This window comes from Ursus maritimus, unplaced genomic scaffold (genome assembly GCF_017311325.1).
Source record: "Ursus maritimus isolate PB19 unplaced genomic scaffold, ASM1731132v1 scaffold_4, whole genome shotgun sequence".
In the NCBI taxonomy this organism is placed as follows: Eukaryota; Metazoa; Chordata; class Mammalia; order Carnivora; family Ursidae; genus Ursus; species Ursus maritimus.
Window position 1 is genome coordinate 33,169,365 of NW_024426552.1, and position 13,086 is coordinate 33,182,450.

Sequence of the window (13,086 nt, forward strand, 5' to 3'; positions counted from 1 at the left end):
GATTCTGGACTGATACGAGGGCGTGGATGTGACACGAACATTTTATTTTCCTTCCCTTTCCCCAGTCCACTGGTCTCGGAAGTCTGATGGGATGAGTGTTATGGACCCCAAATTTAGAGCGATACCTTTAACGGGACTATTTAAAAGACACAGATTTCTTTACCTAGACTTTAAAAATCTCAAATAGTAGGAAAAAAGGACAAAATTCAAAATCACACTTGCATGAATGGTAATGTCCACTGCTATGGCAGTTGATTTTGCGTTTTAGTTTTTTTTACTCTCTAAGTAACCAACCCCTTAGCGAGGGAATAGATTGCGAAGTATTGATTAGATAGCTTATTTAGAAATTATAGGAAAGACAGGAAATTATTGGTATTTGCACTTAATGAAAAGATGTTTCAATGAGTGGGCTACATAGGAAGATGCTACTGGTCGACTCTCAGGAGTGCTCACTGTTTAATACACTTCTCACGTTTGCAGCGGTGGAGCCAGTAGGAGTAGTAGCCGTGCTGGTGGTAGTAGTAATGCGATAGGTCATATTCTTCAGGACCTTATATGCCAACAACAGTTCTAACAGTCCTTCCAATTACAAGCCGATGAGGTAGAGACTATTACCCTCCCAATTTTACTGATGATGAATCTGTGACAAAGAGAGGTCATTGACTGTGATCAGTCACACAGTTGGAAAGGGTTAAACAAGGCAAAACAGCCATTGTGGTCTCAGAGGCTGCACCCCGACTTACTATACAGTTGGTGAATAGTTGTACAGCTTCTCACTCATAAAAACCTATTAAGCCTTAGGTGTAATTTCTCAAAATAGATTACAGTTGTTTTTGTTTGTTTGAATAGATGAAAACAATTAGCCTATATTTAACTATGTGATCTTTGCCTTATTAGCATGTTTCTCGAACTCCAGCCTTAATGAATAATAAAGGTGAATGTGAAGTATTATCATTTATCCTTTTTCTTTGGTCACAAGAGTTGCTAGTCTTCTTAAAATTTTTATGCCTTATTTATTTTTATGTATTTACTTATTTAATTTTTACTTTTTATTTTTTAAACAATTTAATTTATTCGTTTGAGAGAGAGGGAGAGTGAGCACGAGCAGCGGGGAGAGGCAGAGGGAGAAGTAGACTCCCTGCTAAGCAGGGAGCCCAATGCAGGGCTGGATCCCAGGACCCTAAGATCATGACCTGAGCAGAAGGCAGATGCTTAACCAACTGAGACAACCAGGTGCCCCTATTTATATTTTTCAAAAATAAACTTGGGACACCTGGGTGGCTCTGTCAGTTAAGCGTCTGACTCTTGATTTCAGCTCAGGCCATGATCTCAGGGTCGTGAGGTCAAGCCCCAATCACATTCAGCAGGGAGTCCGCTTGAGAGTCTCTCTCCCTCTCTCTCTGCCCCCCCACTCTCTCTCTCTCAAATAAATAAATAAATCTTTTTAAAAGACTTTATAAAGACATAATTTATATACAATATTTACCAATTTTGAATGATCTGATGAGATTTGAAAAATGCATGTACGTATTGAAAAATATAGATAGTCATATATTATATTTAGAATATTTCTACTACCTCAATAATTTAACTCAGGTGCCTTATCACTAAATCATCTCTGTGATCTTTCACCTCTGATGACTACTAATAGGCTTTGTCTCTATAGTTTTTTCTTTTCTAGAATTTCATATAATTGTTCTTTCACTTAGCATAATGCATTAGCTATTTATGTTGTATGCATTAGTAGCTTGCTTTATTTATATAGAAGTATCTTATAATTTATTTATCCGTTCACATGTTGATGGACTTTTGGACTGTTTCCAATGTTTGGCTATTATGAATAAAGCTGCTTTGAACTTTTGAGTACAAGTTTAATCCCTCTCTCTCTGCTTTTTTATCTTAAAGTTCATAACTTATTTTGAAAGTCATATTTAATTTAAAATTTTACCATGACTCTGAAGTTGTGATTTTTGGTTGATTTATTTCCAATGTTGCCTTCTTTGAATTACACTAACGACTTTTAGATTCAACTGTTTGGCTTCACGACCAAGTACGTTAATATTTTTTTGTTCTTCTTGATACTACTATATTTGCTATAGGCAGGTGATCATGGTATTTCGTTTTTTAATTTCTGCATGTTCAAATATTTAAGCCTCACTTATAAGCCCTGTTTTAGTTCTATCGTATAAGATAGCTAGGACCGGAGCCAGTCAATCTCTCTAAATCCTAATGCTGATAATTCAGATCTTGTTTGATAGATGTGTAAGCTATGCCTAAAGGCCAATGGTCCTGTGCCAGAAAGAAGGAGGACCAATTAGTAAATGAATAAATTATCCTTCTGTTTATAATTGAATTCCACAATCTAATTTTGTTTAAACAAAGCCTTATGCCTTTATCATGAGCGTAGCATATTAAAGTGATGACTGATCTTTGGCTCCTCCTGTGAACTGTAAGACATGAGATTCTAATATATCTAGAAACTTAGATACAGTTTTACTTATTGCTCACTATAATGGCTGGTAATCAAGGCATAACCCTCTTAAATAAGCAATTCACTTTCAGAATTAAAGCACATGCAGAAGAATAATTTTTGAATTTTCTAATTATTGTTCTCTCCTACAGATAATGAGAGTTAAACCTTTTTGTCAGCTATGATTTGTAGACACAGTATTCATTGTATTCTGATTCCTGTAAACTTTACTATATTCTCTCTACCTTTCTCACATAGGACACTTCCTGAAGATAGCATTAATAACCGTGCTTATAAGAATCAATAAAATGTAGGGAAAATACTCTGGATTTTATTACTGAAAAAATCTTTACCAGACGGGTGATTTTTAAAAACATTTAACATTCTCTTGATAATTAAAGATTTTCTTTCAGTACAATCACATCTCTTAGCGTTTCTCTTTATGTAAGTGTATTTGGTACTTTAAGCTAAAAATACAGCACAGTTCTGCCATATTATATCATATTTATTATTAAATGACTCAAATACCTGTACTTTTAACATTGGAAACCAAACATATATTGCAGAAATCTAAGGTCATCTATAAGTTCAGGAAGCTTTTTGGAATGGTAAAATGAATATAAAGTTTAAGGAAAATGTCAATTTTATTCTAAGCAATCACAGTAAAAAATGAAATAGTTAAGGATAGCACATTTTGAAAGTTGAAAAATAAAGGAAAACAGAAAATGTTGTTTTTTTGGTGTGATGTTGACCTTGGAATAGCCCCATGAAATTGGTTGTATGTTAACTTTTTCTTCTTTCTTCTTCTTTTTAAATTAAAAAAGAACATATAATATTATATATTCAAAACCAGTTGCTTCACCCACAATTATATGGTCAATTAATCCTTAACAAAGCAGGAAAGAATACCCAATGGGAAAAAGAATGTATCTTCAACAAACGGTGAAACTGGACAGCTACATTAAAAAGATTGAAACTGGACCACTGTCTTACACCATGCACAAAAATACATTCAAAATGGATGAAGGGGCGCCTGGGTGGCACAGCGGTTAAGCGTCTGCCTTCGGCTCAGGGCGTGATCCCGGTGTTATGGGATCGAGCCCCACATCAGGCTCTTCCGCTATGAGCCTGCTTCCTCCTCTCCCACTCCCCCTGCTTGTGTTCCCTCTCTCCCTGGCTGTCTCTATCTCTGTTGAATAAATAAAATCTTAAAAAAAAAAAAAAAAAAAAATAAACAAAATGGATGAAAGACCAAAATGTGAGACAGGAAACCATTAAAATCCTAGAGGAGAACACAGGCAGTAACCTCTTTGACATCGGTCACTGCAACTTCTTTCTCGATGTGTCTCCCGAGGCTAGGGAAACAAAAGCAAAAATAAACTACTGGGACCATATCAAAATAAAAAGCTTCTGCACAGCAAAGGAAACAGTCAACAAAACTAAAAGGCAACCTACAGAATGGGAGAAGATATTTGCAATGACATATCTGATAAAGGGTTAGTGTTCAAGATATACAAAGAACTTATAAAAGTCAACACTCAAAAAGTGAATAATCCAATTAAAAAATGGGCAGAAGACATGAATAGATATTTTTTCCAAAGAAGATAAACAGATGGTCAACAGACATATGAAAAGATGCTCAACATCACTTACCATCAGGGAAATGCAAATCAAAACTACAATGAGATATCACCTCACACCTGTCAGAATGGCTAACATCAACAACACAAGAAAAACAGGTGTTGGCGAGGATGTGGAGAAAGGCGAACCCTCTTGTACTGTTGGTGGGAATGCAAACTGATGCAGCTAATCTGGAAAACAGTATGAAGTCTCCTTAATAAGTTAAAAATACAACTACCCTATGATCCAGCAATTGTTCTACTAGATATTTATCCAAAGAACACAAAAATAGTAATTCAATGGGATACATGCACCCAGATGTTTATAATAGCATTATTTGCAATAGCCAAATTATGGAAACAGCCCGTGTTCATCGTATGATGAATGGATAAAGAAGAGATGGTTATATATATATACAGTGGAATATTATTCAGACATAATAATGAATGAAATCTTGCCATTTGCAATGAATGACGTGGACAGAGCTAGAGAGTATTACGCTAAGTAAAGTAAGTTGGAGAAAAACAAATACCGTATGATTTCATTCATATGTGGAATTCAAAAAAACCAAACAAATGAGCAAAGGGGGAAAAAAAGAGAGAGGAAGGCAACCAGAAAGGAGGGGAGTGGGGGGATGGGTTAAATAGGTGATGGGGATTAAGGAGGGCACTTGTGATGACTACCAGGTGTTATATGGAAGTGGTGAGTCACAATATTGTACACCTGAAACTAATATTACACTGTGAGTTAACTAATGGAATGTAAATAAAAAAAAAAACCAGTCGCTTCATCTCTGAATCTTCTGAGGATCACGGCTGAGCAAGCGATAGTTTTCTTACGCATGATAAAATGTGAGTATTATAAATGTGGTCTTTAAGACAAGGTGATCTGAGATAGCAAAAAGTGTTTTAGGTAGACAAGTCTTACCTGAAAACATTTAAATTGATGAAAAAAGGCAAATTTAGGTCCCAAGTTCATGGGAAAAAAAACCAACAAACATTCCATAGGCATTTTGTGGTTTCCGGGGTAATTATTTAAAGCATATAACATACAGTTTGGTTTCTCATTAGAGAGTAAAGAATTGGGGGTGCTTGGGTGGCTCAGTCGGTTAAGTGTCTGCCTTTGACTTAGGTCATGATCTCAGGGTCCTGTAACGGAGCCCGAGTTGGGCTCCCTGCTCAGTGGGAAGCCTGCTTCTGCCTCTGCCTCTCCCCTTGCTCATGCTCTCTCTCTCTCTCTCAAATAAAGAAATAATTTTTTTTTAAAGAGTAAAGAATTGAATGTTCTGTGGCAGAGAGTTTAGAAGAGTAAATGAATCTGGCGTTGTAACTTTGCTAGCACCTATGAGGTTTTCCATTTCGCGGTTCCTGACTTGCCTCAAGGATTCATTTTTTGTTTGATTTTTAATTTTTTTTTCAACACTCCTGTGAGTCTAGTGACTATCTTCCCACGCACTGAAATTATTCAGCATGTACTTTTGGATAGTTGTTATAGGTCTAAGGTACACAGAGGTAGATGTGGAGAAGGCAGTGGAGAGTGACAGGGAAGTGGGAGAAGAGGCGACAATACGTGGGAGCAATATTGGCAGTAGAGTTTGAGTTCCCAGGTTTAAATCCATGCCGCACTGTTATGAGCAACTGGGGACAATCCATTTAACCTCTTTCATGGTTCACTTTCTTCGTCAGTCTACAGGAAAACACAGGGCCAGGAAAAAAATGCTTGAGAGGATTGCTTCATGGTCTCATTAGGAGAATTATATCAGATATTGTGTGATGGTCCCTTGTAACTTGATATGCAGTATTTGGGCATCTGAAAACTAGTGCTACATAATTTGGAATTCCTAATAAGTAGTCCAAGACGTCTAATGGCTTCTGTGCAACATAAACATTTATGGTGAAACAATTGTTATGAAACTGTAGGTACTATTCGGATAACTCAGTTTTAACAAAGTATCCGTTATTTTCTTTATAATTTCCCAAATATGGGTTGACTTCAGGGTGAAGAAACCTACCTTTCCTCCTAGAGACCTCTAAGAAACTTCCAATGTTATTGAGTCTTTCATTGATCGCATAGGACTTTTTCTTTTCATAAAGCATATATGAGCAGAAAGCAACCTGCAAGCAAACCCTGTTTGAGGAAAAGAGTGCAAAATGACAAACACAAAAATAGGTGTGATGTTTTCTTTAAAATGTGAGAACAAATTAAAACAACTCAGGTCCATCTCTTCTCAGACCTTTTTAGGTTGTTTACTAGAAATGCTTTATGATTGCAACTTGACTTGCCCTCCTCAGCTGAATCTTTGCAATTCCCAGCAGCTCCTAGCAGTCATAGAAGCCTGTGCAAGGAGGGGACCTTGCAGGTTCATTGGACCCTGACTGTGGGGGTATGTAACTGCATTTGTTGTTTCTCTTCACTAAGTTTATCGGGGCAACCTACACAGCTCTTTAAAAAGCACAAGAAAGGATGCCTGTGTGCCTCAGTCTGTTAAGCATTTGCGTTCAGCTCAGGTCATGATCCCAGGTTCTTGGGATCAAGTCCTGTGCTGGGCTCTCTGATCAGTGGGGAACCAGCTTCTCCCCTGCTTGTGCGAGTGCGCGTGCTCGCTCTCTCTCTCTCTCTCTGGATAAATAAATAAAATCTTAAAAAAAAATAAAAAGCACAAGAGGTTTCTCGCCTAAGGATTATTGCCTTCTTGATCAGCTCTGCCTCCAGTGTAACTCGTAAGTGGTATCAGGCAAGAGCCCTCAAAAAATTCCTCTTACAGTTTACTGTGTCTAGGAATTTAAATAAAACTTCCCAGTTAGGTGTGGAGGGGACTTTGAATGACCATCTGCTTTCTACCTCATCGGTGATTTTTATTTGTTTTGTTTTCCTGTTGCTGTCTCCCTCGAGGCTGGGCGTCCTTCGTGTTTTTGAGTATCTTTGTTTCACTGGGTAGAGCAGTAGTCCTCATACTTGGCTGCATATCACCTGGGGAGATTTCAAAACTACTCCAGTGGGGTATTATTATTTAATTATTGGGTGATTTTACTATATAGCAAAAGTTGAGAACCATTGTCTAGGATTCCCCACGCTCTGTATTTTTTTTAAAGACCCACCAGCATTTTTTTTTAAGGGAACAGAAATGGCTAAAAATCCAGAGGTGAATATGCATATAAGATCTTACTATTTGTGTACTTTTTTGTTGAAAAATAAAAAGGCTGCTGGATTATTTTCACATCATTGAAGATAATTGATATCATATTGAATAATTCTTAAAATCAGTTTGGATATTGTATATATCCTCCTAACCATTGGAAAGATGCAGAATCTGGCCTCTGAATTTATTACTTTTTATTCAAACTGGATGACTGGATCTATCAAGCTAGAAGTTTTTAGTCTGTTTTTTTTTTTTTAAGATTTCTTTTTTTTTTTTTAAGATTATTTATTTATTTGACAGAGAGACAGCCAGCGAGAGAGGGAACACAGCAGGGGGAGTGGGAGAGGAAGAAGCAGGCTCCTAGCGGAGATGCCTGATGTGGGGCTCGATCCCAGAACGCCGGGATCACGCCCTGAGCCGAAGGCAGATGCTTAACGACTGTGCCACCCAGGCGCCCCTAAGATTCCTTAAAATTGTATCTTTTATAATTCTCCGATTTGGGGAGAGTCAGTGGCAGATCATAGATGAATGTGGAATGGCTAGAAGATGAGGCAGGCTGAATGGAAAAGTTGGTGTGTGGTGCTGAACCTAAAATCCAAGGCAGACATTGAGGCCACCTGGAGGATGGAAACAGTATTTTGAGATAGGTCTTTAGAGGGAATGAGTATACGGAATTACCCTCCGGCACGAACCTGGCATTACAGTGATGGGACCAAGATAAAGAGATATCTTGGTAGGTGTTCCCAATAGCCCTAGAAGACCTGAGATGTGGCACTGAACTCAGTGTTTTTATCAGACTTCTTTATGTGAGTGGATGTGTATGCCAGGGGGCATGCTCCTCTCCAGGGTGAGGCAAGGTTCTGTAGGAGCTGAAACTGAAGCAAAGGGTTACATCCTTTTGTGAGTAATGTGATCAGTCTAGGATGTTGTGGCCATCACTGTAAATAATGAAATTGAGTAGAATTGGTAGAAAATGCTATGGGTACCTGTAGCTTCACAGAACTTAAATATATGAACCTAGATTCAATTTATATGTGATGTTTCCAATTAAGTGCAGTTAAGATTCAAGGGATATAACGAAGGGAATTCTGATAATGTTTGGTGCTTTTAGTTTTCGAATATCTCAGCAACAGCTAAGAATTGTAGGCAGGGCATTTCAGGGGTCCCATCTGGGGGTAAGGGAGAAAATGGGAGAAGTATAGTATTTTAAAACATTCATATGGAAAGTACTGTGGAAGTGGGGGATGGAAACTGAGTGTCTTGGTAAAGAACACAGTACATCTTTATGGGAAAAAGAGTTTTCCTATTTTTTTATTTTTTTAAAGATTTTATTTATTTGTCAGAGAGAGAAAGAGAGAACAAGCAGGGGGAGCAGCAGGCAGAGGGAGATGCAGGCTCCCTGATGAGCAAGGAGCCCGATGCGGGACTGGATTTCAGGAGCCTGAGATCATGACCTTCCGAGAGGAAGGCAGACACTTAATCAACTGAGCCACCCAGGTGTCCCAGTTTTCCTATTTTTAAATGTTAGTGAAGAGTGAAGTCTGGTGAATGAAGAGTGAGCAGGAAGAGTGAAGGTAGCCATTAATGGAAGGGAAAGGGTAATAGGACTTGCATACTCCCAACACGGAAAGAAATAATACATGGCAACTTGGTCAAAACAGAAAAAATTAAAAAAAAAGAGCAATGTAAAATAAACAAAAAACATGAACTAAAGTAAAAAAGTAAAATTGTTTAGGAGTGCCTGGGTGACTCAGTCAGTTGAGTGACTGACTCTTGGTTATGATCTTGGGTCATGATCTCGGGATCATGGAATGGAACCTGAGTCTGGCTCCACGCTTAGCAGGGAGTCTGCTGGAGATTCTCTCCCTCTGCTTCTCCCCCTGCTCACACATGCATGTGCATGCTCTCGCTCTCTCTCAAAATAAATAAATAAATCTTTTAAAAAAGTAAAATTATTTAAATCATTATATAACAAATGTAATATTTGTTACAAAGTACAACAAATTGTAAAAAATCCAATACTTTTTTTGAAGGAAAATTTGAGAATAGGCTTTAAAACAAATCCCAAATCTGTTAAATACAGCTTATTAAAATCATTAAAACAAAGTAATAAATTATGCCAATGTAAAATGCATATCTTACTGTGTGTCATGTAAAATGAATTGAAAGCTACTGTTTTAGGGAGTTGTATAATTCTAACCTGAGAATTACCCACTTGGGTGGGTGGGTGGTTGATTCATTTATTCTTACATTTGCTCAAGAAATGCATATTAAATTCTCAACTTTCTTCAAGTACTGGGAAAAGTATTTGAGTTAGAAGGGAAAAAAAAGTCTCTGATTTCAGGAAGCTTACGTTCTAATGGGAAAAATAATAAAGAAGTTTAGGAAGCCAAGAATAATTTTGTTATGATTCAGGTTGTATGGGAAAGAGTCAGTGTGCTTGCTGTACACTAAACAGAGGTGACATAACACAGAAGGTGTGATCAGAGAAGGTGACTGCGTGAAAGTGATATTTAGTCGAGCTCACTTCAACTTCTGTTAGATACAAGATTCAGAATTTTTGCATTGATATTTTATAGCCTGTTTCCTATTTCTTAGTCATGAACCTTTAATAAAATTTATAAAGAGAGTTATTTCATTTCCTTCTATAAAACGACGGTCTAATCTTTTCAGACTTATAATGGGCTCATCCACTTAATTATAATATTTGGAATTAAATCAGACTACTTTATTTGCCTTTAAGTTTAAAAATACATCTGAAAGTAAATTGAAAGAAAAGAACCTCTAAAAATTTTTCTCTAAACCATTCTTCTAAAAATAACATCAAAAAACCAAGTAATTAGCTAAATAGGCTTCATATTCAAAGAGAAATTACCAATTAACCTTCCTCTGGCCCCCTATCAGGAAAGACAGCTAGAGAGTTGAAAAGTGAGGAATTCCTACAGAGGGAGGATCTGATCCATTTTGAGGGATGCCCTTGCTGGAGGCAATACTTACTTGAAAGAAAATCCCAGTCACTGATTCCACTTAAGTTTAGGAACCTCTTACCCGCTGTAAGGGAGAGGTCTGTTTGCTGAGAGAAAAACAAATAAGACAAGGAGGCAGGTTGGTTGACAAAGCCTGTCCAGAGTCAGATCAGTTTCGTGTCAGTGGGCTTAGGTTTGGCACTGGATATAACCACGAAGAATATGTTTTATTTTGGGCTCAATATTAATGAGATGTAATATGCAAACATTTTCTAAGCTGTATAACCTTAACTTGCTGATAAGAAGAGGATGTACTATTTGCACTAGAATCAGAAGCCTTTCAGGAATTTGGATACTCTGTGCCCTGCTACTGCTTCTCCTTGGTACGCTGTCTTTCTGTCACCTACAGAAACAGCACATGTTAAGAAATCCTTACATGAAAAGAAAAAAAAAAAAGAGAAAGCAAAGAGCTGGGTGTTCTCATTTCATCGTTCCCATGACACTGTATCTATCCTGCTATTTTTGTATTTAATGAAGAAATTTAAAGCTGTTTACTTACAAATGTTTTTCTCTAGATTATGAACTCTTTGAGAGATCTTGCTTATCTTTGCTGTATCAGTGCCTAACAATGTCTGACCTACTTAGAAAACAACATTGAGAATGCAACCTTTTTTAAAATGTATAAACGCACTCCAACCTGGGCTTTTGCCCCCACCTCTCTGACAAAACCACTTACGTTCTCCAGTAACCTTCGTGATGCTAAGTCCAGTGGCCAATACTTTGCCTATTGGCAGAGTTTGGCACCGTTGGCTATTCCTTCCTCCTGAAAACATTTTCTTTTGCTTCTAGGACAACATATACCTTTGCCTTTCTTCCTCAACCACCAGAGTGACTCAGGGCTCAGTTCTAGGATTCCTGTCCCATCACTACTCCCCCGTGATCTCATCTAGTGGCCTACAGGGAGGCCTCCGCATGCAATCTGCACCCTGGAGTTCTACCTTGAACACCATATCATTTAGCCAGTAGCTTTTACGTGGTAACTTAATTGGCATCTCAATTCACTCTACCCAACATCAAAGACTGATTTTTCTCCCTCAAGCTTGTTTCTTTGCAAGTTTTTCCCACCTTAATAAATGACAACCCTATCATTCAGGGGCTCAGGCCGCAAATCTTAGAGTCCTTTTTTGTCCTCTGGACCACATATTACATTTACTAGAAAATTCTTCCTCTCTACCTTCAACACATATTCAGAAACGGACTGTTTTGCATCATTTCTGTTACAACTTTCCAGGCCAGTGTAATCTCTCATTTGGATTATCACGAAAACTTCCTGTTTACCCTGCCTCACACTTGGCTTCCTGTGATCTGTTCTTCACGTGGTGGCAGGCATGATTCTGTTCACATAATCCTATTTATGTCACTTCTCTGACCAAGGTCTCCCATAGAGTCCCATGTCACGATAAAGGCTAACCTGCCTAAAATAGCTCCTGAAAGACTCAGTGACCTAAAACTCAACTTTTTCTTTGATCTTACTATACTTTCTTTTACTACATTTCCTCTTGTTCGGTAAAGAGTAACCTCATTTCCAAAAGCTCCTCCTTCCAGTCAAATATACTCCTTGTTTCTGCCTGGAATGCTCCTCAGCCCCAAACAGCCTCATGGCTTGTTACTTATTTCCCCCTGATCTTTACTCTAATGTCACTTTATCAGTGAGGACGTCCTTGAGAGTCCTGTTAAAAAAAAAAAGTTATCATTCCTTCTTCCTTGCTCTCCCTATCTCTACTTTTCTCAGTAGTACTTTCCACATTCTATGAATTTTACCTGTTTTATTCTTATTATTTGTATTTCTCTGCTAGAGTATAAACTCCACGGGAAAAGGATTTCTTTCCCCCCTGTTTTCTACATTATTTTTCAGCACATGGAGAATGTTTGGTGCTCAGCAGGCATTCAATGAATGGTCATTAAATGAGTGTATTTAGGTGTTGGAACATTTGATTTATTTAAATTACTAAAAAAAACCTTTGTTTTGTCTGTCCACATACTATGTAGCTCCAGCCTAAAGAGTAGTCAAGTTCATCATTAATGATGAGTAAGATAACATCATTAATTGAAATGCTAGGAAGTCAGAAATGACAGTGAGGAAAAGTGAGGCTGCAATTTAGATGACTCTTTCCTTAGGGTGTGACAGACGCTAGCAAAACTAGCTCGATTAGCCCAAGAGCCTGACACTGGCTCTCTAAGCATAGTTTCCACTGAGTGCAATATTCCATGTGTTAATTCTCAAAGATGTTGATGCTGAAAGTTGATGCAGGGAGGCAGAGGAAGCATTGCAGAGGTGAATCAGGAGTTAGGTGGGATTCTGTCTTGGTGGGGAGGAAGACAGAATTTAGCATATTGTGGTGTTTCCACCTTGCCAGTGGTCCATAGGGGTACAGAGGCTTCCTGAGGGAGATTGATAAGAGCTAAGCGTGGTACCATGGGCTGAGCTTTAGAATGGTGTACTAAAGAACCAAGAAGGGAGATAGGTCAGAACAAAAGAGAGAGGGCTTAGTGCTATCCGGTTCTGGGGCCATGGAAGATGAAGTGAGCAGAGGGGGTTGCAAGTGCTAAAACTCTGAGGATATGAGGTTTATCATGTGTGCTCTGGAATTTAGGGCACACTGATACATGAGAAAAAAAAAATAGAAGTCCTGATATCCAGTCAAGGCCATTACCCCTGGGTCAGGGAAGAAGGCTTTATTCTAAGTCTCACCAAACAAAAGTGGGGGTTTGGGGGAGAAAATAACCCAGGTAAATATGACCTATGTACCTGGCAGTTAACTTAGTAGTATCAAAATACTTATCAAGCATTTCCTCTAATCTTTATTATTAACACTTAGTTGGCATCCAGA

General features: G+C 38.1%; 1 pseudogene; it reads right to left on the reverse strand.

The window, feature by feature from the left end:
• Positions 1 to 13,086, reverse strand: part of LOC103673175 — a 44,479-nt pseudogene that overhangs the window by 15,519 nt on the left and 15,874 nt on the right.